Below are 25801 nucleotides of genomic sequence, written 5' to 3'. Positions count from 1 at the left end.
CGACCTTACGCAGGGCCAGCGTTCCCAGCTTTTGGGCCTGTTGGAAGAATTCCGCTCTTCTTTCGATGTAGCTCAACCTTCTCTCGGCCGCACATCCACCGTTACGCATCGCATCGACACAGGCGCACAGCCACCGCTGCGGCAACGTCCATATCGCGTATCTCCCACAGAACGCCGTGTAATCAACGAGCAAGTCGACGACATGCTTCGCCGCGATGTTATTCGCCCCTCTAGCAGCCCCTGGGCATCTCCTGTGGTTCTCGTCACGAAGAAGGACGGTTCTGTGCGGTTCTGTGTGGACTACCGACGCCTCAACAAGATCACTCGTAAGGACGTGTATCCACTACCGCGGGTAGATGACGCGATTGACAGCCTGCAAGGAGCAGAATTCTTTTCATCCCTCGATTTGCGCTCAGGGTACTGGCAAGTACCTATGGCTGAGGACGCTCGACCAAAGACCGCTTTTGTCACCCCCGACGGCTTGTACGAGTTTAACGTTATGCCGTTTGGGCTGTGCAATGCGCCCGCCACCTTTGAGCGCATGATGGATACAGTTCTGCGTGACCTGAAATGGCACACGTGCCTGTGCTACCTCGATGACGTCGTCGTTTTCGCTCCTGACTTTTCGACGCACCTTCAACGCCTTCGGCATGTTTTGACGCGTCTGAGAAACGCCAGTCTGCAACTGAACCTAAAGAAGTGCCAATTTGCAGCTCGGCAGCTGACAATACTCGGCTACGTCGTGTCCAAGGGCGGAATTCTCCCTGATCCAACCAAGCTTCGGGCCGTGACCGAGTTCCCCAAGCCGACATCCGTGAAGGAACTGCGCAGTTTCGTAGGACTGTGTTCCTACTTTCGGCGCTTCATTCGAAACTTCGCGACTATCATATCGCCGCTGACGAAGCTTCTCGGAAGTAACGGGCCTCTCCATTCGTGGTCATCACAGTGTGACGACGCTTTCAGAACACTTCGTCGTTTGTTGACGTCGCCTCCCATACTCCGCCACTACGACCCTACGGCCCCTACAGAGGTACACACGGATGCCAGTGGTGTCGGCCTCGGCGCTGTCCTTGCGCAGCGCAAACCAGGGTTCCCGGAATATGCCGTGGCGTACGCGAGCCGTACGCTTACTAAAGCCGAGACTAATTACACAGTCACCGAGAAAGAATGTTTGGCAATCGTCTGGGCCCTTGCAAAGTTCCAACCTTATTTGTATGGTCGCCCATTTGATGTCGTCACCGACCACCACGCACTATGCTGGTTGTCGTCATTGAAAGATCCCTCAGGCCGTCTCGCCCGGTGGGCACTTCGCCTGCAAGACTATGACATCCGCGTGCTGTACCGCAATGGAAGGCAACATGCTGACGCCGACGCCCTGTCGCGCTCTCCCTTGCCTGACGACAATACCAACAACTCAGTGTCTCACCTTGCCATTTCTTCGATTAGCATTCATGCTATTGCTATTGAACAGCGCAAGGATCAATGGATTGCCTCACTGATAGACTTGCTGACTGATCCATCCACTCCATCCACTCGCGCGTTGCGTCGTCAAGCCCACCATTTCGCCGTTCGCGACGACCTCCTCCATCGACGCAATTACAACGGCGACGGCCGCCAGTGGCTACTAGTCATACCTCGCAGTCTGCGCTCTGACATATGCGAATTATTTCATTCTGATCCGCAGTGTGCGCACTTCGGGGTATCGAAGACTTACCACTGCATTCGCCAACGGTACTTTTGGCGCGGTATGTACCGCTACGTGCAGAAATTCGTTCGCTCCTGCTTAGAATATCAGCGCCGCAAAACTTCAACGCACCTGTCGCCGGTAGGTCTGCAACCTCTACCTTGCCCTGCCAGGCCGTTTGGGCACGTTGGCATTGATTTGTATGGGCCACTTCCCCTAACGTCGGCTGGTAACCGCTGGGCCATTGTCGCTGTGGACCACCTCACGCGATACGCCGAAACGGCCGCTCTTCCCGCGGCTACAGCGAGCGATGTGGCTTCCTTTCTGCTCCAACGATTCATTCTGCGACACGGCCCACCCCAGGAACTTCTCAGTGACCGAGGCCGTGTCTTCCTGTCTGAAGTCGTTCAAGCCATTCTCAAAGAGTGCAACGTTGTTCACCGCAAAACTGCTGCTTGCCACCCGCAGACGAATGGCCTCACAGAACGCTTCAACCGTACGCTGGGCGACATGCTCTCCAAATACGTCGCCGCCGATCACACAAATTGGGATTCCATTCTACCCTTCGTCACCTACGCATATAATACCGCCCCTCAGAGCACTACTGGCTTTTCACCTTTCTTTTTATTATATGGAAGGCACCCGTCACACACCATCGACACGATACTTCCGTACAGGCCAGATCTGTCTGAGTGGGCACCTATTTCTGCTACAGCCAAGCTTGCTGAAAAATGTAGAGAGCTTGCAAAGACCTTTACTGCGCATGATCAAGAGCGGCAAAAAAGCATTCGCGCTGACGCCAGTACTACTGCACCCACATTCCTCCCTGGAGCGCTCGTCTGGCTCTCGATCCCTACTACTGCAACTGGCCGATCTTCAAAACTATTGCCTAAATAGCCCCTACCGCGTCGTCAAATGCACTTCCCCAGTCAACTACTTGATTGAACCCATCGAACAATCTTCGGACATGCGTCGTCGAGGACGCGACATTGTTAACGTGGAGCGCCTCAAGGCCTACCATGACCCGCTCATTGTAATCAGCTGTTAGGTCGCCAGGCGGCTCCCTTTTCGTACACGGGGTAGTTGTGGTAAAGCCTTTGAACAGTGGGTCATCCTCTTCTGCGCCTTCTAGTGGGTCGCCCTTTTTCTTAAGAAGAAGAGCATCTCGTGCAGAGAGTCGATCCCCGCATTGACTGTCGCTGTCGTGAATCATCGCTGAGTGTCCGTCAATAAACCACTTACCAATATATATATATATATATATATATATATATATATATATATATATATATATATATATATAAGACGAATGCTAGTTGCTGGTGCGCCAGCCAAAACGTAAATAAACCTACAACTCGTACGTGCGTCCTTCTCTTCAATCATCTATTGTTGCACTAGAACCATCTATGTTATATTATATTATATATATATATATATATATATATATATATATATATGACATTGAAAATAGCCCACGTATAAAGAGTGAAGGCTTTCACTAACGTTATAGCCACGGCACGGCCTTCGTGGCACGGCTGAAAAGTTATTACAAGCAGTCCCATTTTCAATGTGTGCTAGCTTCAACTTCATTCACAACAAAACTTTATATATATATATATATATATATATATATATATATATATATATATATATATGTATATATAGCCGTTAAAAAGATTGATCTATCTATTGCGTACAGTACCATTGACGTCGTCGCATTGAACATATTAGCGCCTGAATGTGGGCCCCAAAAGGAAAAGAAAACGTTATTCACGTCTCTGCAGAGTGAATTAAACAAAGCAGAGATATGAATAAATTCCTTTATATTTTCGCTTACTTTTTGTGTGCTCTTTAGAGCGATTTTTGCTCTTTAAAGCTGCGTGCGCGCATAGTCGTCGGTGTTCTTAATATTTCTTGCATTGTGCAGTTCGTCCTTTGAAACTGCCTTTTTTCTACGTGCCCCTGTGGAGCGCTGAAGCTCGGTTTGATTACATTATACTTTTAAAAGAGCTCTTTCTGTCACCGTTTAAATCGCGGTCGACGCACTCGCGTTTCTCGATAAACGCTCAGCAAGCTCAGTGTATCATTGCTGTTTCTTCTTTGTTATATCAATGTGATTTGCTTTTAGGGGCGAAGCTCCTTATAGAGGCACTCAGTTGTCCCTCGTAGCCGCTGTGGTGTGTACTGTGTATAACATTTTGACCTCCAAGGTTGTGCAGGTGAGAGATTTTTCTGCGCGTTGTTGAACAATAAAAAGTAGCGCTCAATGTACATGCCAATGGCTGCTAATGGGGAATGAAAGACAGGAGCATTTGCCTTTCAGTAAACGTGCACGCTGCGATCCCCATTAGCAGTTATTGGCATGTACATTGAGCACTATCTGACAATAAAGGGTTCCTACGTCATACTCGCTGGGTGCAACCTCCTTAGTTTTAGAAAGGTTTAGCTAGCGTTGAGCCGCAGTGCCATGAATACAATGAACTAGTCTATACCATCAATGAACTCGAAGTGGTTAAAAGTGGGAAGTAGATACGAAGCGCAAGCCGTAGGAAAGTAAAAGCCGAATTCTCCTGTCTCTCATTTTCCATTAGCAGCCACTGGCATATGCATTGAGCACTATCTGACAGGAAAAAGTTGCTACGTTATACTTGCTGGGCGTAACCTCTTTGGTTTTGGAAAGGTTTAGCGAGCGTTGGGCCACAGTGCCATGAATACAGTGAACTAGTATATACCATGAACTCGAGGTGGTTAAAGTTGGGAAGAAGACCCGAAGCGCAAGCCGTAAGAAAGTGTGCGTGTGCCACATCTCGTTTAGTCCTTGGAATGTCTGCTGGATGGCGGTGCGGTGCTTCTATATGGGGAATATATGATGAAAAGATGCGAGATGGTGGTACTTGGAGTGTTGAATAGATGGGCGAACGGACACACAGACAGATGCATGGATGGACGCATGAACGGACGCAGGGGTGGATGCATGGACGAACGCAGGGACGGACACACGAACAGACGCATGCACAGATGGGCCGATGGATGCATGGACGGACGGAAGCAAGAACGAATGAACGGACGAATTCTTTGCCCCACTCTCCATCATTCACTCCGTGGATATGCTGCCAATTTTTTTTTCTATCGCTTGCTGAGCAGGTTAGTGAGCTCAACCCACAGGCTCAAAGAAAGGAAAAGAGAGAAAGAGGGTAAGACATTATAGTCGAGTAGGCACAGCCTAATAACAATTACGAAGGTATACCCTAAGCTGCACAAGTTATATACCCTAAGCTGCACAGGCATTATAAAACATCCGGAGCAGGAAATCTTCAACCGCTCAGACACTCCTCAAGAACTAACCACAACAAAACAATACGGCTGGCTAAAAACCACAATGACATTCATAAAAACTCTGTTTTCCCATTATTAATATCATACTAGAATAGTCTACCATTATCTGCGGTGAACTGTGAAACGGCAGATTCTTTTGCTCAAGAAATCAACAATATTTTTTGTTCTGGTTAGTGTATTACATTTTTGTATTATGACTCGCATGTCATATAAACTCTGTATCTTTGAAACTGTAAACAACCACTCAGCCTTGAACAGATTTTTTTTTGTTTTAATGAGATTGTCACTTTCGACAGGATTATAATAAATGTCTGTATTACCACTCCTGCTCAGACCGAAAAGGTCTGCAGTATATTAAAATAAAAAATAAAGTAAATAATTCCTATACCAGCTGGTCAACATGGTGAGTGGTACGTCCCCTTGAATCTGTTTCAAAACTTGAACATATTTTCCTCGTTCCTTGCATGAGCCGAGCTGTGTGCTTACAATACGTTATGAAAGAGTTCCCAGGCGTGTTTTGAACACGCATTTACTAATACGATATCTCGTGCAAAATCTGCTAGTCGGTGCACATTGTTTTTTTCTTTTGCTGCCTCATTGAGGATTATACACCTAAGTCTATCATTCTAATTTCTCGATACAGCGCAGTACCGGCCGTGGAGCCAGCATCAAATGGTAACGATAGAGAGGCTGGACTGCGTCTTTATTTTGACTCTTTCTGATACAAGTTGTTTAACAAGAAGCTCTTCGTTAGCGTTTCATGTCTGGATGGAAATGCGTTTTTTACAATTATTCTTTGTTACGGACTAGTGAAAAAGTCAACGCTTCTCAAAATTATCATCACTACTGACACTGAGAATAAGGCATTGGAATTCATGCAGATGTACAAAGCAGCTTAGATCTCCCTCTAACTAGCCGATGTTGTGAATTGATTTTTACAAGGTGTCACTTCGCCATTCATTGAGGTAAGTTAAGTAGGTTGACCATTACAGTTCTTTAATACTCGTCGTTCTGTCATCATGTGGATAGGTAAATAGAACGTTTCTGCTTTGGTTTTAGGGGCGGATTGTGATAAATTATTTGGATACGTGTATGTCTCCCTTCATTATTGTTATCCAATGGCTTCTGTTGTCAGCGCTTGCCTCAAATATTGGCATAAAGAAACAGCTGTGCGTATACCATGGGCATTTCAATGTAACCTAGAGTGCCTAGCGCAAGGGTAGTCAAGTGTTCATTACGATATAATTATTCATTTCCCGAATCAGTGAAGAGCCCAGAACAGGTCCATGAAACAACACGCGAACTTATGCGGCTGGTCACTTTGTTGATTATTTCGCTACTGTTGATAATTAAATATATTAGAGCACTTCATGAGGGGTGAGCCTTTAAGCAGCTTCTGGTTGCTGCATTCACGTGTTCGGACGCTTGGCGTGATTTCACGACCGATTTAAAGATATGGCAATCGTATAGAGTTTTCCTCATAAATATTTTCAATAGGTAGCGTCAGTCGGTGATACAGAAAACTTTATTGCCATGTTAGACGCCTTTGATTTATTGTTATTCGAAGCGAAGCAGTTTTAGTTTTCATAATAATGCATATTTATGCAACGTTCAGTCATAGATCAGCAAATGATTTTGCGCTCACAACAAATGGAGCCATCAGTGACACAGACGCTGACACAGGAATTGCTGTGAAAGGAGCAATTTTGCAATGAACAGTCTTGCATGCTTCCGTAAGAATACGCAAAAAGTGACAGCTTTGCCGCAAATGCGAAGCAATGCATGCAATAGCAACAATAGCAATCAGACCAAAACATGCCGCGCGTTGCTCATGTGCCAATTACGTACAAAATATACTCACAGGTACAGATGAACGCGAATAAGTGTCTCAGTCGATACTTCGCTGTGTGAAAAAAAAAACGAAACTTTTCGCAAACGGAGACTGTGCAGCGAGTACAGGGGCCATTGTGCGCCCGATAACTACAACAGAATCATTCTGGTGAAAGCCCAAAGCGTAATAAGCGCGCACACGCGTGAGCGTCTATGCTCCCCCTCCATGGGGCAAAGTACGCTTAGGATATGAACGCTTCAGCGCGCGTCGCCACGTCGTCACAATCTGCTGACACGCATTGATGGTGCTAATCTCACTGGCAATGCTGAAAACACGATAGTTCCCTCAAGATCGCCATCAGCAGCGGCAAATGGTAGATAGAAATAGCTTGCCGTTTCGTGGCTCAGCGGCTAAATCCACGCACTCACGAGCAAGAGGTAGGACGTTCAATTTGCCCGCCTGAGTCTTTTTCTGGTTTATTTTTCTTTCTTGAATTTTCATACGTAGAGATAAGGTGAATGAAGGCAGTCACTGACGCTGTTAACGGCGGCAATATCCAACCGATAGGGATTATATATTTGATATCGCAATAATTGCTAAGCCAGAGTCGAGATCTTTTGATTGGGGCATTATGCAATGCAAGCTTTTGTCTTTCTAAACCAGTAACTCAGAGATCAAAATTCGTGCACGTAATGCGCTCGGACATGCCAGTTCTCCACTTGTTACAGCGTTCCCCTAGTTCCTCTGAACATTGTTTTTCAGGTCTCTATTTATTTCTGACTAAAAGGTAACAATTGTAATGATAATATGGGGAGTTTTACGTTAAAAAAGAGTAGGCAGTTGCTGGGAAAATATTTCATGAAGGTTGGAAGCGTGCTTTAAAATCACGTTCTTTTTATCCTATGACGTCCATCCAAGAGGTAATATTTTCGTGCAGCACTGCAAACAACGTTAACAGGCTTTTAAAAGCGATACAGCTTTCAATCATAATTTTAGAAGTATACCGCTGAAGTTTCTTTGGCGCTGATGCCCCCCCCCTTCACACAACCCCCACACGATGTGATTCGTTATATTTCAGACACAGGCTCCTTTGATTTATCAGGTTCTCCATCAAGCACAAGCCAAGATCACGTTATATTTAGAGTATTTAGGTTTCTCCAGCCTTTTAACGTGCCAAGTGTGACAAGATACGAAAAATGGCTGGTGCGTGGCACGAATCGTGGGTGACAGTTTGCGCAAGGAATGGTGTAATAAATCTTGAGCCAGGCAATGCACACTGTCTCTCTTTGCCTCTACAGAGAGCCGGCTACGTAGGTACATGCGAGAGTACATAATTTTCAACCCATAAGTAACAGCAAATGCGTAGGTTTATTTACCTTCTATTTCCAAAGAAGTACACAAGTCTCAGTGAATGTTTTCTTAGAAAGACATTACATGTAGACCCTTGCTGACACAAGTCTAAGGAACGTGTGCCTGTGCAATCGTCGACAAAACTTGAGCTCACACTGCACTGTTTGCGAATAGGTAGCGCTAAGCCTTCCACAGATGTGTCTGCCAGGCAACATACCAAGTGCCTACTTTGCCGTTACTCTCCACGAGACTTGGGCGAAATACAGAGCGCCTATAAAAGTCTCGTGAGGCCTCAGAAGGCTCTGTTATAGAAAGGATTGATGATCCATCGACGACTTAATTTGCTACCAATTGTGACGATATGTCGACGTCATTTAGGCGTCGCAGGAGGGCGTAATCAGTAAACATCCCCGATCAATCAAAGAAGGTAACCAAGCAATGCTTGAGGCACAGAAAGTTTCGATAAATGGGAAAGCAGCTTTGGAATCGAATAGGAACGTGAAAGTAATTTAGTGCAGCTCAATACTTCTTTCAGAAATTGCGCTTTTCATTTGCATAGGGAGGAGGAGGAGGAAGGGAAGAAATGAAAGGCAGGGAGGTCAACCAGACGCACGTCCGGTTTGCTACCCTGCACTGGGGGAAGGGTGAGGGGATTAAAGGAGAAAAGAGAGAGAAGTGAAGGGCAACGTGTATGTTGGTGGGACCTTGTCCATTGCACGCTTATGAGCGGTCGCGTAGTCCGGTCGTCTTCAGAAAACTTAGCAGTGCCCGCGTCGCTTTGCTGGCCAGCGACGCGTAGAGCCATGAGCCAAGTATCTTCTCTTCGGAAAAAGGTCTACTGTCTAGTGTCTCCAACGTTTCGCGTAGCAGATTGCGTTCGCTCGCAAAACGTTCACATGAACACAGTAGATGTTCTATTGTCTCGTCAGTGTCGCACGATTCACATCGGGAGCTATCCGCCATTCCTATGCGAAAGGAGTACGCCTTTGTAAAAGCTACTCCTAACCACAGGCGGCACAGTAAAGTTGCATCCTGGCGGGAGAGGTCCGATGGAACTTGAAGCTTTCTCGATGGGTCCAATTTGTGTAGGCGGCGGTTCCTGACACTGGGGTCACTCAGCCAAGTTTCCAACATGGTGTTAGCGAACGAGTGAAGGCCCCTTGCAGCGTCGGTTCTCGACAATGGAATTGGGGTTGTCTGGGCGTCCGCGTGGGCGGATCGGGCAGCATTATCAGCAAGGTCATTACCGACAATACCACAATGTCCCGGTAACCACTGGAACACCAAGTCATGTCCTTTCGATTAAACTTCGTGAATCACTTCTCTTATTTCATTCACTAGTTGTTGGTACTCCCGCTGTCGTAAAGCTGATTGCAAGCTCTGAAGGGATGCCTTGGAGTCACAGAACAAAGCCCATTTTTGAGGTCGGGCTTCCGCGATATAAAGTATAGCAGCACGTAAGGCGGCAAGCTCCGCTGCTGTGGATGTTGTCCTATGCGACAGTTTGAGCTTTATAGTGACCTGGTACGCCGGGATGACAACAGCACCTGTGGAGCTGTCAGCCGAGACCGATCCATCGGTGTAAATGTGGGTCCTCTGGCCGTATTTTTCGTTGAGTAGCGACAATGTCACCTGTCGTAGGACCACTGTTGAATGATGGCTTTTGTTCGTTATTCCCGGAATAGTGAGGCACACCTGTGGTTGTTGTAGGCACCACGGGGGTGACGCTGGTCTTGTTGCGGGAGTGAAGCCAAAAGGGAGGCATTCTCTATGGGCAGAAATAATCTTTGAAAAGATCGCGTGTGGTCTTTGAAGTGGCAACACTGCAACATGGTGACCAGGAACTCGGCAGAGGTGTCTTATGTGGGCTCTCAAATTGTCAGTGGTGATGTATGTTCGAATTGGATGCTCTCTTGCGATCATAATTGCCCCGTAGGTTGAGGTGCATCGCGGCAATCGTAAGCACCCGCGTAGTGCTTGTCCTTGCAGACTTTCGAGAGTGCGGATGTTCGTCTTGCACGTACTTGCCAGTAACGGCAAGCTGTAGCGCAAAAATCCCAGAAAAGTGCTCTGTATAGCTGCATCATTGACCTTATCGATGCGCCCCAAGATTTTCCGCAGAGGAACCGCATTATATGGACAATGGAAGTTAGCCTTCTCTTCAGGTAATTGCAGTGGGCACTCCACGAAAGGTCCCTGTCAATAATCACACCCAAGAAGCGATGGTTCTTCTGGTATGGAATATTTTGTCCATTGATGGTAACGGGGTATTGTGTCATGGCTCTGCGGGTAAACGCAACCAATGCACATTTCTCCGTTGAATTTGCATAACTTTACGCATCACCATGTGCGCTGGCGGCCTTCACGTTGAAGTACTATAAGGAGTTGCATTTACATTATGCGTCAACACTTCCTTATCGAGTAAGGAAAAGGAAGTATACGCTACAACACTGCTAATTATTGTATGTCATCAGTTCAGAGTTGTATTTCAAAGTGTGGGTTAAATTACCACCAATGAAAGTAATTATCTTTCGTTCATTTTATTTCTTTTCAGTTTAGGTCCAAATGAGAACACTACTGGTAAAGAGTAGAAAAACTTGCTTGCTTTTCCGTTAGTGCCCTTAGTTGAGTATAATGAAAAAAAAGGGGCCTCCAGAAGAATTTTCGTTCTTTCGCGGTGACCTAATAGAATAAACACGTGACCACTTCATTGTAAAAAAAGATTCTCCACCCCATAAAAAATATTACCACGAGGCAACGGGTGTAGAGGAAGGAAGGAAAAGAGAGGGAAAAGAAGGGCAGGGAGGTTGACCAGCCTATAGGCAGCCGGTTTGCTACCCTACGCATGAGAGAGGGATGGGAGAGATGAAAGAGAGCAGAGAGGGAAGAGAGAAACAGCACATTCGGCAGCACACGCGCGCACACTCAGTCATAGTCCAGTCTTGTCTTTCGCGGTGTGTGACAATGCTGTAACAGTCGCTTGTTCAAGTCGATGTCACGTAGGAATTTCAACAGAGCTTTCGTCGCCTTCTGTTGCATTGTCTTCTCTCGGGCACTTGACAGAATAGTGTCCACAGACATTTGGCTGTTGTCGACGCGCGCAAAAGCGGACGCCAGTGACTGTCTCTGGATTTCATACAACGGACAGTCACACAGGATGTGGTGTAGCGTCTCTTCGCAATGACAAGCATCGCAGAGAGCGTTGTCGGCAATTCGTATGACAAAGGAACAAGAGTTTGTAAATGCCACTCCTAGCCATAAGCGATGAAGAAGGGTGGCTTCTCTTCAGTCAAGTCCAGTGGGCATGCGGAGAGCCATCAAAGAGGACAGGTGGTCTTGACGATTCGTATCGATGCTTGGTGAGCACCATAATGAAAACGTGATTTCACGCGCAAGTCGTCGAAGATTACTGGCAGCATCGGTTCGCGAAAGTGGTATGGCTTCTTCTCGTGTTCCTTGAAGGGCTACCTGCGCGGCAGTATCGGAATTTTCATTCCCTATGATGCCGCAGTGACTTGGCAGCCATAACGGGTGTAGATATCACCACTCTTAAGAGCAAGTGGTCCGTGCTGCTCAACTATAAACTGCAAAATAAACCAGCAACTGCCACAAAACAACTGCCACAAAACATCAAATATACTTAGCCATCGAGTTCAGGATTCATGCACGGATTGCGTATGCAAAAGTATACCCCAAGTTACTTGTTGACAACAGGGCACATACATGGTGCGAGATGGCTTTGCGACAAGTATGGGATTGCATGGAACATGTGTTACTTAACAGGAATTTTTCCTTTGTGGTTTAGTGAAGATGTGGAACACCTCACTATGACATAACGCATTTTTTGTGTTCCGCGATGTGGAAGGCATCTCCACTATTCTAAAAAACTGCAAAGTATGGTTTGTACACTACATCTTTGTATCTATTGTAGGACTCATCTCCTATTGTGCTGCTGGTAGCAGCGGTGTAAGGACTGTCAGCATAGACTGTCAGCATGCATTTCACATTGTTTTTCTTAGCTGTGTGTTTGATGTTTGTGATGTAACCTGGTACAGTTATCATTTTTATCATATTTTCTCCTTCCTTATTGAGTTTTATTTTATTGCAGTGCTATCCGTAACTCAGACAGTGTTTTTGCGTAACGTTTTTTCATTGATTATTATATAGGTCGATAATGACTGTAGAGTCTTACTGTTATCCTCACAACCCTAAAGGTTTATTGTAAACTTTCTCAGTATGTATCAAGATGTTTGTATTTTTTGTAAATATACACCTGTTAATATTTGTGGGAGGATTGACAGTATTCTTGAATAATTAAATAGAACGAAATTCTGAGGCCCTGTATATATACAAACCTCCTTTTATATTATGACCATTATTTTCCTTTTTCTCTGCTTTCTTCACCAGCATTCAGTAGCATGCCGGAGCAACCTTTACTTTTGTACAATCTGTCTACCTTTCCACACGTAAGTACACCATAAAACCACTTATATTAGCAAAACTAGTGCAGTTCACTGCAAGCCCGGTGGCCTAAACCTTGAGCAAATCATCAGGTACACCCGCACCGATCTTGTGAAATAACAGAGAAACTTCATGTTCAGAGTTGAGAGCGGGAAATAGGTGCATAACCTTTCAATATTTATGCAGGTTCCACTAAGTCGTTCAAAGCAGGGTCACAACTGAGCTAGCGGGCACGTTTCAGCTCCTCCTGTTAATCATTTAAACAAAATGCTTAAACGTTCAGTGAGTAGATGCCAGTTCATGATCATGATTATTCTTTATCTATAACACACGAAAAACCTCGATTATTACAGCTCGTGCGTCAGCTCGTTTTTAAAAAACTACGGGAAAATGGAACATCATCAGTTGAATAAAAAGTTAATTTTTCGCCTCAAATCTCGTAAATGGTTGTTACTCTGTTCCATCGATCCGATCAATTTTGCACTAACCACTAAACAAGAATGCTTTATCTATTGATCTGTAACCATAAGAATATAGAAATGACAGCTAGGTACTAAAATAATAGGCCACATGCTTCAAAATCTTCGAACACGCACGCCTTACTCCCCCGAACATTGGAAGCAATCTCACTGGTCACGCACGTAATGGGAAGAACCTCTGGTCACGTAGAGCGTCGTACTTTCGAGAGGCCCCGTGCACGCCATGGCTGGTGGTCTACTGCTTCCGCCCAAATAGCCTGGCCCTCTACGAAATTGACAATAAAAACTGTAGCTGTTCTCGTTCTCGTTGTTCGTCGTTGCGCCGAAGCAAATCTCCAAATCTGTGGCGTGCGCATTATGGTAGCATGGCGCACGTGTCGTGTTGAGTATGAGCCGTGTTGAGTACCACTGTGTGGAAAGAGAAAACAAACCCTAACTGTATGCTTTTCTTCCATTAATTCGACAGGACTTGGGATTAGCTATGAGCTGTCTATGAGCAGGTTTGAAGTTATAGGGTGAAATCTTTAGATGCCCCATGAAACGTGAAAATTCAAGCTGACCCTCAGTAGCATGAACACAAGTGTCACTAAAATATATCATCACTTGATGACGCCAACTCATGAAGTCACCATCGTCATGAAGATACTATAGCCTAATCACACAATATCCTGGATTCATCAAAAATGGACTGACATTGGAGGAAATTCAAAACCAAGTAATATGCAGAATGCTTGCTTTGCCTGCGATCCTGAAGAAAATTTGCGCAAATATTGCTAAGTTCAGAGCGTTTTCGGAGGGTGCTGTAGATAAATGAATACGTCAAATAAAAAAAAAGAAGAAGGCTTTTGCCTTCTAGTGGTTTTATGCGAATGAAATACAGAGCCTCAGCGTTTTGTGCGAACATGGAACATTTACAACTTGTTTTACGATATAGTCATCGTTGTTGTCACTGCATAAATTCAGAAAAGCAAGTGATGCACGAGTGCTCTATTTTCATATTAACATTCATATGATTTCAATGAGCTCTTTGTGTGCCGGGTACACTTCCGTTATTTAACTATTTATTTGTTAGTTTATTTATTTATTTATTTGCATACACGGACACACAAAGACACAGATGAAAGAGGAAGAGAGCATCTGGCATCTGCCACCAAAAGGGGCACAACGCTTGCTTAGTCTTTCGGGAGGAGGGAAGAGGAAAGGAAGATAGAGGGGGAGAAAGGGGAAAGAAGAGCGCAAAGTAAAAAAAAATGACGGAGACTCAGGCGAGCATGGGTCTACTAAAATGCAAAGAAACCATATTTTTGCAGCAAGGGTGAAGCAATGAATGTGATAGCAACAACTTCGAATGTAATGCTGAGAACGGCAAGCAGATTGAAGTGTGCAGCGCGCTACTCACGCACAAATGACGCAAAAAAACAACACACCAGATGAGAGCTAACTAACATTGTTTACAGCTGGACACTTAGCGCGCTGTTAAAACATAAACGATGCACGAAACGTAATCACATATACGGATGTGAGTGCGAACTAATAAGTGTCCCAGTTGTTACTTCGCTGTGTTTCAAAAGTGCGCTTCTTCGCATACGTGGCCTGTCCAGGGAGGGAAGTGATCTGTGTGCGCTCAGCAACTAAACGCAGTCATTTCAGCAAAAGTCGAAGGCGTGCATTCTCCCCTACCACAGTATAAGTGTGCAGATAAGGCCCCTTCTCTCTACGGAGCGAAGCACGCGTAGAAGATCAGCACACATCGGCGCATCGCGACGAGCTGGGCGCCGTGCTTTACGTCACGCGCGCTCATCGTGCCAACTCGCTAGTAATGCTGAAAATAGATATTTCCCCATGATAGGCACAATGAGCTCCAACTGGTAAGTACAGCTGGACGTTTCAACATTCAAGGAGGCGCTCTATCGTGGCTCAGTGGCTATTGCCACGCGCTCACAAACGAAATGTCAGACGCTCACTTCCGCGTGCCGGAGTCTTTTTCTGAATTATTTTTCTTTCTTAGGTTCTCATATATATATTCCTATACATTTATGGGAAATGATGGCCGACGTCAACACGAGCGAGAACCTATAGCGAAGTGTGTGCATATAATTGAGATCCGAATAAAAAGTCTATAAACGGGTGACCAGGTCTATTTAGTCCATAAACGTCAGTATAGCTCAATGCATTGTCTGACCCGACGATAGTGTGGAGCACGCCACAGCAGCGTTAAGAGAAAAGGCTACAAGAATGAAGGTGGAGTAACAAATGCATGTTGGACATTTAGAGCGGTTTCTAATAAAACGCAAACCGCCACCACATAGTCAGCATTTCAAAAGCGCAGTGACGTCAGTGTGATTGTTGCTCTGTCTTTCTGTAAAATGAATGTCGAGCCTCGACCTGGCCAACGTCTCAATTATTTCACGCAATGTCAATGCAAACGTGCAGTCCCCAACGGGAGCCGTCGGTCCGCCATATTTCAGAGTGCGTTCATGATGAGACACCGCGTGAGGGGTACGGCGGCTTGCGTCACACGTGCGCCCGGGTACATTCCCACGGAGAGGTGACAGACCCGTTTTCCTCTCCAGAAACATTTGTCTGGGAATTCGTTCCTTTCATGCTTTGTTTTTGTGGCTCCAAGCAATGCCGCCGCCACTTCGTAATGTTTGTGATGTGGCAGTATCGCCGTGGTGCGTTCCTATTGGTTGCTCACATAACGTTACAGAGATGCGCTATCTCAAAACACTCTGTGTGTAGCAGAACCAGCGCTACCACCAATATTGTGAACACGAGGAATGAAGGTGCCACCCCACGAATTTGTACACAACTGACCAAAGAATTACTTCATACGATTTTATTGTAGCAAGTAATTCCTAGATCATACTACACGGTGGGTTCTCTTTCGCGTGACCGCAAAGCATACGCGAAGGCTATGCAATTGGCGAGAGCAGCAAAGAGCTAGAGGAGAGGCTGGTGAACTGCTATACCGGGCTTATCTGGCTGGCATTGATAAAAAAAAAAGAGAAGGCGCTACCCAGGTGCTTTCACGGGCGTTTGTCCTTTTGCAGATAGTCACTTTCGATGTACTTTAAACATGAGAATGTCCTTCCTTGTATGCAAGAAGGGTGCACACGCAGCTCGAGAGTGCCACTCGCTTCACTTGCATTGAGCAATAAAGATGAATCAATTGAGATTACTGCAATTTACGTTAGGTGCTTAAAGATTTTCTGGCACTAAGAAATCGGTGGAAAAGAATAACGCCACAAGCAAGTAAATAGCAAAATTCGTAGCCGCCAATTCCCCTAGAGCTGCTTTATGGTGGAATGTGGTACGTCATGAGCATTGTACAACTAAGTGTGTAACATCGTATCCGTGATGATATAACTTTTTTCTTTTGTGGGTGTGCTTTAGGTCTGTAATTAAGCTCATACTCCTGTCACTCACTGGCATTGTGGCATCAGCGGTTGTCCGCCAATCAAACTAGTTTACATGTGAACTCGGGCACAAAATCAATGTTTTTACATATTCTAGGGTTCAATTCGTGACCGTCATATTGCAGGCGTGACTGTCAAGCACTTTGTGTGGAGGATGCTAAGCAGCAGTTTCTTTGCATATAAAATAACTTGGTCAGCTTCTCCTACTTATGCAAGGCTATCTGCCTCGAGAACAAGAGAAGTCGCCAGCTGATGGCCATTGGCTGAAGCGTGCCTACAGTGTGGATAGCTCCCTGTGCAGTCTCTGGGACACAGAAATCTAGCATGTGCACGTACGTCATACTCGTCTTCAAAGGTCAACTTGTCTTGCTCGGTTCGCCAAGTTTAACTGCTTGTATGCTTGCCTGGCCCAATCTACATACACATTTCTCCAAACTTCTGTGTATCGTCGTCGTACTCTCCCTTCGCTATGATCATTTCGGTGTAGTTCCAACTTTGTTGTAGAAACTCATTGTAAAGTGCACTAGGCATCGTTCCAGACATAAGCAGCAGTGAATATTGTGTGAATGCAGTTCCCACTTTGTTGTAGAAACTCATTCTAACGTGAGCTAGGCATCGTTACAGACATAAGCAGCAGTGAATATTGCGCGAATGCAGCGCTTTAGCGACTCAATGAAAACAACGTTTTGCATTGGTGTTTATTGTCTCACAGCGGCGTTGTTGCTTATCAGTTATGCGATGACCTTTTATTGTGGTTGAGATAACCTTTCACTGTACGGTCCCGGTCTCTCTAAAACAAAATATTTTTGTCTATTAAGATCTGGCACTTTGGCACTTAAAATTTTTTATCTATATGGTCAAAATTTGTATATGGCGCCTTACACTTAACTCGTGTAATTTCACGCCAAATTTCTTTTTAATACATTATCTGGACCACTTTGTGGCGTTCTTATAGACTGAGGGAAAGAGCAGACATCATTCATTAAAAATACTTAGATTTCATGGAATAACCGAACCTCTGTTGCACCACTGCCACGCAGATAGATAATCAACAAAGACCTGTGTGTGAAACTGTTGCCTTTTTTAACACTTATTGGATTTTGAATATGGTAGATTGCGCTTCTCTCACGAGTAACAGTAACGTTTGGCAAGCTTCGTACATCCATTCAACAACCGACGGCAGATATATTAGGAGTAAGCAGCAGTCAACGCATTTTATTTGCCGACAATCGGTTCACACCGCTCAGAGAAAAGCGCCATGGCGTGCATTCGTATAGCGTGCTCCTGGCCGCGTATCAACACTATAAAGCGGAGACGGTGCTGCTTCGCAAAGTCCGATGCCAGGGCGAATAGCCATCATAAGACCTCAGCCTAAGTCTGCTTTGTCTGCTTCGTTGTGAAAACGACGTCATTTCAGTCTCAGTTATGATTGCTTGTGCTGGCTAGGTCTCATTAATTGTGGCTTGACTTGAAGTTTTACTTAAGGCTGCATTATTCAACTCAACTTCAATTTGTCAGGTCCCAATTATTATGCTTACAGTTCATGCAATCCTAATTGACTCGATCTTAGTAAGACCTATATTAGCTTAGTATTAAATCGTGTGCTCTACGGTGGTGCTCTCTTAATCCTCATGACTCAATTAGCTAGCATTTAGCACTACACAACTTCATTAACATGGTCGTAGTAATATATGGCCTGGTTAGCTCAGTCTACGCACATTTTTCAAAATCTCCTTGCGGATAACGTGTGTGTACTGGTTATATTTCTATACCACTCAGCCAATAACCTAATAAGCTGGGCGCATGTGCTTGCGTAATGAGCACACGATGTAGAGTACAAAGTGGGTGCGCGCCGGTCGAGAAATGCGCTAGAATGTACGAATGTCCCAAGAGTAAAATAGAGCACGCGAGCTTTGGCTAAGCTACGCAAAAGCGAATCACAGCACACTCCATCAGAGAAGTAGTTTTTTTATTCTTACATAAACATGTGCCAGAATATAGTGGCATAATTTTGGTATAAAAATAAAGAACTGCTTTTCTTATGGAACATGCTCGCACTCATTTTTGCGTAGCTCGGTCACAGCACTCGTGCTGAGTGTTACTTTTGGAGCACCTTTACTAGCCGACCATGATGATTTCAAACCAGGCGTCGGTGATGAGCCTCTGTCGCGGCGTTGTAAGGCGCTTGGCCGGAACTGATCCAAAAGGCTTTGATGCTGATTATACTAAGGAATTCCTGTTCAGACATTGAACACTTTAAAATGAACCTAAATGGTCTGTAACTATAAAAATATTGTTAGTAAATGTTTCTCACAATTTAATTCATGGGTTCGCTTCTGCACTCAGAGGACCGAGAAGGAGTAAAAGAAAAAGAACCTTCAGTGCCTCGTTTGTCGTCCTCTATCACCTATTAGCCGCGCCCAGTGACAAAGACAGCATGCGCAGCCACCACACCAAGTAGTCCCACCACACTGAGCCAATCACGAGCAACCAAACTACGTAGTGGAGAATCATGTAGGGAATTAAATTTAAACTCAACTAACATAAAACAGGCAACTGATGCAGCAGCTTAGTTAACGCGCAAGCAGCGAATCGTTATTGTTCAACTATAGGCACAAGAGAACTCTCCCACCACCACTACGTTACAGGTGAAGATACAGTGCCTATACATACGGAGTGGCCAATGAGCCTCGCCCGGCTCCGTGGTCCTCCGTACACACGCCCGCGTCTCGCCCGGCAGAGCGTCTCGCTCGTCCCTTGCCGATGTGCGACGCTCTGGTGACACCGGCGCTTGATGGCATGGGTGCGACTACTTAGCAGTCAACCCGCATCGGAGACGCGATGCTCCATGCGGGGAATGGCCAGCCCGTCCGGCGAAGAGCGTGCGTCGAGACGCGATGCTCGGCGCAACCGTGACCATTAGCCAGGCCACGTACGTCGCTGTGCCGAACGTCTGGCCACGGAGACGCCTCGCGGAGATCCGCGATGCCTTCGGCAAGGAAGAAAACAGCAGGCCAGGCTGCGCCCAGAGATGCAGTACTCGTGCCGGCAACGTCACTCCAGCTGGTAGTTTGAAGGCAGTAGCGTGGACGGCCGCGTTCCCTGGCCGGAACCTGGATCGCCTGCGTCCGACGCTTTGGCCCGCTTTCTCCCGTCTCGCTCGTCCCTGAACCTCGCCCGGCTCCGTGGTCCTCCGTACACACGCCCGCGTCTCGCCCGGCAGAGCGTCTCGCGCGTCCCTTGGCGATGTGCGACGCTCTGGTGACACCGGCGCTTGATGGCATGGGTGCGACTACTGAGCAGTCAACCTGCATCGGAAACGCGATGCTCCATGCGGGGAATGGCCAGCCCGTCCAGCGAAGAGCGTGCGTCGAGACGCGATGCTCGGCGCAACCGTGACCATTAGCCAGGCCACGTACGTCGCTGTGCCGAACGTCTGGCCACGGAGACGCCTCGCGGAGATCCGCGATGCCTTCGGCAAGGAAGAAAACAGCAGGCCAGGCTGCGCCCAGAGATGCAGTACTCGTGCCGGCAACGTCACTCCAGCTGGTAGTTTGAAGGCAGTAGCGTGGACGGCCGCGTTCCCTGGCCGGAACCTGGATCGCCTGCGTCCGACGCTTCGGCCCGCTTTCTCCCGTCTCGCTCGTCCCTGAACCTCGCCCGGCTCCGTGGTCCTCCGTACACACGCCCGCGTCTCGCCCGGCAGAGCGTCTCGCGCGTCCCTTGCCGATGTGCGACGCTCTGGTGACACCGGCGCTTGATGGCATGGGTGCGACTACTTAGCAGTCAACCTGCATCGGAGACGCGATGCTCCATGCGGGGAATGGCCAGCCCGTCCAGCGAAGAGCGTGCGTCGAGACGCGATGCTCGGCGCAACCGTGACCATTAGCCAGGCCACGTACGTCGCTGTGCCGAACGTCTGGCCACGGAGACGCCTCGCGGAGATCCGCGATGCCTTCGGCAAGAAAGAAAACAGCAGGCCAGGCTGCGCCCAGAGATGCAGTACTCGTGCCGGCAACGTCACTCCAGCTGGTAGTTTGAAGGCAGTAGCGTGGACGGCCGCGTTCCCTGGCCGGAACCTGGATCGCCTGCGTCCGACGCTTTGGCCCGCTTTCTCCCGTCTCGCTCGTCCCTGAACCTCGCCCGGCTCCGTGGTCCTCCGTACACACGCCCGCGTCTCGCCCGGCAGAGCGTCTCGCGCGTCCCTTGGCGATGTGCGACGCTCTGGTGACACCGGCGCTTGATGGCATGGGTGCGACTACTGAGCAGTCAACCTGCATCGGAAACGCGATGCTCCATGCGGGGAATGGCCAGCCCGTCCAGCGAAGAGCGTGCGTCGAGACGCGATGCTCGGCGCAACCGTGACCATTAGCCAGGCCACGTACGTCGCTGTGCCGAACGTCTGGCCACGGAGACGCCTCGCGGAGATCCGCGATGCCTTCGGCAAGGAAGAAAACAGCAGGCCAGGCTGCGCCCAGAGATGCAGTACTCGTGCCGGCAACGTCACTCCAGCTGGTAGTTTGAAGGCAGTAGCGTGGACGGCCGCGTTCCCTGGCCGGAACCTGGATCGCCTGCGTCCGACGCTTCGGCCCGCTTTCTCCCGTCTCGCTCGTCCCTGAACCTCGCCCGGCTCCGTGGTCCTCCGTACACACGCCCGCGTCTCGCCCGGCAGAGCGTCTCGCGCGTCCCTTGGCGATGTGCGACGCTCTGGTGACACCGGCGCTTGATGGCATGGGTGCGACTACTGAGCAGTCAACCTGCATCGGAAACGCGATGCTCCATGCGGGGAATGGCCAGCCCGTCCAGCGAAGAGCGTGCGTCGAGACGCGATGCTCGGCGCAACCGTGACCATTAGCCAGGCCACGTACGTCGCTGTGCCGAACGTCTGGCCACGGAGACGCCTCGCGGAGATCCGCGATGCCTTCGGCAAGGAAGAAAACAGCAGGCCAGGCTGCGCCCAGAGATGCAGTACTCGTGCCGGCAACGTCACTCCAGCTGGTAGTTTGAAGGCAGTAGCGTGGACGGCCGCGTTCCCTGGCCGGAACCTGGATCGCCTGCGTCCGACGCTTCGGCCCGCTTTCTCCCGTCTCGCTCGTCCCTGAACCTCGCCCGGCTCCGTGGTCCTCCGTACACACGCCCGCGTCTCGCCCGGCAGAGCGTCTCGCGCGTCCCTTGCCGATGTGCGACGCTCTGGTGACACCGGCGCTTGATGGCATGGGTGCGACTACTTAGCAGTCAACCTGCATCGGAGACGCGATGCTCCATGCGGGGAATGGCCAGCCCGTCCAGCGAAGAGCGTGCGTCGAGACGCGATGCTCGGCGCAACCGTGACCATTAGCCAGGCCACGTACGTCGCTGTGCCGAACGTCTGGCCACGGAGACGCCTCGCGGAGATCCGCGATGCCTTCGGCAAGAAAGAAAACAGCAGGCCAGGCTGCGCCCAGAGATGCAGTACTCGTGCCGGCAACGTCACTCCAGCTGGTAGTTTGAAGGCAGTAGCGTGGACGGCCGCGTTCCCTGGCCGGAACCTGGATCGCCTGCGTCCGACGCTTTGGCCCGCTTTCTCCCGTCTCGCTCGTCCCTGAACCTCGCCCGGCTCCGTGGTCCTCCGTACACACGCCCGCGTCTCGCCCGGCAGAGCGTCTCGCGCGTCCCTTGGCGATGTGCGACGCTCTGGTGACACCGGCGCTTGATGGCATGGGTGCGACTACTGAGCAGTCAACCTGCATCGGAAACGCGATGCTCCATGCGGGGAATGGCCAGCCCGTCCAGCGAAGAGCGTGCGTCGAGACGCGATGCTCGGCGCAACCGTGACCATTAGCCAGGCCACGTACGTCGCTGTGCCGAACGTCTGGCCACGGAGACGCCTCGCGGAGATCCGCGATGCCTTCGGCAAGGAAGAAAACAGCAGGCCAGGCTGCGCCCAGAGATGCAGTACTCGTGCCGGCAACGTCACTCCAGCTGGTAGTTTGAAGGCAGTAGCGTGGACGGCCGCGTTCCCTGGCCGGAACCTGGATCGCCTGCGTCCGACGCTTCGGCCCGCTTTCTCCCGTCTCGCTCGTCCCTGAACCTCGCCCGGCTCCGTGGTCCTCCGTACACACGCCCGCGTCTCGCCCGGCAGAGCGTCTCGCGCGTCCCTTGGCGATGTGCGACGCTCTGGTGACACCGGCGCTTGATGGCATGGGTGCGACTACTGAGCAGTCAACCTGCATCGGAAACGCGATGCTCCATGCGGGGAATGGCCAGCCCGTCCAGCGAAGAGCGTGCGTCGAGACGCGATGCTCGGCGCAACCGTGACCATTAGCCAGGCCACGTACGTCGCTGTGCCGAACGTCTGGCCACGGAGACGCCTCGCGGAGATCCGCGATGCCCTCGGCAAGGAAGAAAACAGCAGGCCAGGCCGCGCCCCGAGATGCAGTACTCGTGCCGGCAACGTCACTCCAGCTGGTAGTTGGAAGGCAGTAGCGTGGACGGCCGCGTTCCCTGGCCGGAACCTGGATCACCTGCGTCCGACGCTTTGGCCCGCTTTCTCCCGTCTCGCTCGTCCCTGAACCTCGCCCGGCTCCGTGGTCCTCCGTACACACGCCCGCGTCTCGCCCGGCAAAGCGTCTCGCTCGTCCCTTGCCGATATGCGACGCTCTGGTGACACCGGCGCTTGATGGCATGGGTGCGACTATGAGCAGTCAACCCGCATCGGAGACGCGATGCTCCATGCGGGGAATGGCCAGCCCGTCCAGCGAAGAGCGTGCGTTGAGACGCGATGCTCGGCGCAACCGTGACCATTAGCCAGGCCACGTTCATCGCTGTGCCGAACGGCTGACCGTGGAGACGCCTCGCCGAGAGCCGCGATGCCCTCGGCAAGGAAGAGAACAGCAGGCCAGGCCGCGCCCCGAGATGCAGTACTCGTGCCGGCAATGCCGCCCCAGCTGGTGGTTAGACGGCAGCAGCGTGGACGGCCGCGTTCCCTGGCCGGAACCTGGATCGGCTGCGTCCGACGCTTCGGCCCGCTGTCTTCCGTCTGCCGCTGCTTCGGCTCGTCCCCAGCCACAAAGCCTACTGCCACGTAATGGTCACACTTGCCCAATCGTGGCACGCCACCTCTATGGGCCACCACAGGTCATCAGCTGATTCGCTGACACTCACGCGCACATTACACGCGCCTTTCCCCGCACTTCCGTCGTTGTCGTTTTCTTCACTCATCACACTCACTATATGCAGAGACAGACCTCCACTGTGATGACTGAGCACTGCTTCCATTTTATTTGAGTTTTTGATAATCACAAGCATGGCACCAGCCTCCCGCGCTTGAACAGCGCACTAGCTGTTGCTACACGCCCCGAGTTCCTGAAAACTTGTAACTTAAATGCCCGAAGTGATTACTTGGCTTTGTGTTACCGAAAAATATTAAATCAGGAACAGCAACCTTAATGGTTGTATTGCATATTCGTGGAAGAGCTCTCATGCAGCTGCTACTACACGCGCTTGACCGGTAAGAAAAACTGTCGGCACGCCGAGTGCAACCTAACCACTTTAAACTATCCTTACTTTCTTTCTGTCATATATAGACACATTGAATCGTTCCCATGTAACGTCCTGTCTTTTATATTGCATGCAATATAGTTATTTACACAATTACGGTACAAAGAGCTGCCGATGTCCAGTGTTCTTGCCATTGAGGGAGCCCTTCGTTGTCATAGGTGCCACTGACCAAATTCTTGTCAGAAGTACATCACTACTTTACTTAGACAATAGCCACCATCACTAGTGAAGCATGAAAGCTGTAGTTCCTGTTTTAAAAGTGTATTAAAAATGTTTGAGCCTCTATCTGAGACCAGTTATTCATCCACTCAGACTTTTCATACTTGTATAGTATTGTTCATTTCCGATACTATAGCCGAAAAAAAAAGGCGATACTGGAAAACAGCATTTCGCAAACAAGCTTAACGTTTCGAAGACAAATAGAACACACAAATAAACATGTTTGGTCATCAGTTGCTGAAGCTTTTTTCTTGTAACGCACTATTTTATTACGGATCCACGAGGGTTTTACACTTGCCGTTCTCGTTGCTAGGAGCACACACTAACAATCCCTGGTTTAGGCGCACATATATTTCCCTAAAATCGGTTGAAGGGATGACTGCCCCAGTAGCTCAGCTAGCAGTTAATCAGACACATCACTTAAAGATCGAAGTTTAGACCCTCGCCGGTTGCGAGTTATATTTTAGTTTACTTTTTTCCTTTCACATTTACTTCACAATTCCTCCTAATAAAATACCCTGAATTTCTGCGTCTTTCACCAGCGACGAGTGGACCAACCAGCTTTGGGCCATCCGGCAAGCCGAAGATGTCAGCCTGATCTAAGGATTTCGAGCAGTAACCTGAGGCACCACCTTCATTATCGGCGGAGCGTGGGAAGGGAAGGGGATTTATTTTTTCCCCACCTCTCACGAAAAAAAAACTGCTGAAGTTCAAATAAAGTTCATTCATTCATAATTTCATTTTGGTCTTATCAAGTTGCTAAAGAATGTTATAAGAAGTAAAGAACAACAATAGGCTGATGGAACTTTTACCTTTGTAGTTAGAGCCTTATAATTGAGTCCTAGCTGATCAGATTAAGTGGAAAATACTACAGTGATCTGAGTTTTTTTTAGCCTGTCTGAGTTTACGTTATTATACGCATGTGATGTAACACTTTAATGTGTTAAATTATTAACAATTTTGCTATGAAATACAACCTTCGCCACATTGTCTTTTAATGAACTGATTGTGAGATATGTTACAGTTTTGCAAACACGCCAACTAATGTGTTTTATGTGGTTTCTGCCAGCAGGCATATTGAGCATTCAATTCGTCAATGGCCTCTTTTTTCACTTGGATTACAAACAGCCCATGAAGCGCACCGTTTTTTTACGAAAGCTGTGAATTTTGTATGCGCATTTTGGGATTAACCATATTTGAGGTATAGATAATGGCTACAATCTTAGGTGCAGTAGCTTCAAACAAAAAGCAATAAGAATACATATCTATGTTTGTTTGTTGATTGATTGATTGATATGTGGGGTTTAACGTCCCAAAACCACCATATGATTATGAGAGACGCCGTAGTGGAGGGCTCCGGAAATTTCGACCACCTGGGGTTCTTTAACGTGCACTCAAATCTGAGCACACGGGCCTACAACATTTCCGCCTCCATCGGAAATGCAGCCGCTGCATGTCTGTTTGTCGCCTCAAATATTATTGA

General features: G+C 48.4%; 1 long non-coding RNA gene across 1 annotated transcript; it reads left to right on the top strand.

The window, feature by feature from the left end:
• The first annotated feature begins 3797 nt into the window (after positions 1-3797).
• On the top strand, positions 3798-25002 carry LOC142787032 (uncharacterized). Its single transcript, XR_012889224.1, has 3 exons — positions 3798-3903; positions 12609-12667; positions 24861-25002. It is a non-coding gene; the product is annotated as an uncharacterized LOC142787032 (long non-coding RNA).
• The last annotated feature ends 799 nt before the right edge of the window (positions 25003-25801 follow it).

Source organism: Rhipicephalus microplus, chromosome 2, assembly GCF_043290135.1.
Source record: "Rhipicephalus microplus isolate Deutch F79 chromosome 2, USDA_Rmic, whole genome shotgun sequence".
Taxonomy (NCBI): Eukaryota; Metazoa; Arthropoda; class Arachnida; order Ixodida; family Ixodidae; genus Rhipicephalus; species Rhipicephalus microplus.
The sequence above is the reverse complement of the archived record's forward strand: the minus strand, read 5'-3'. Positions and strand labels throughout refer to the sequence as shown.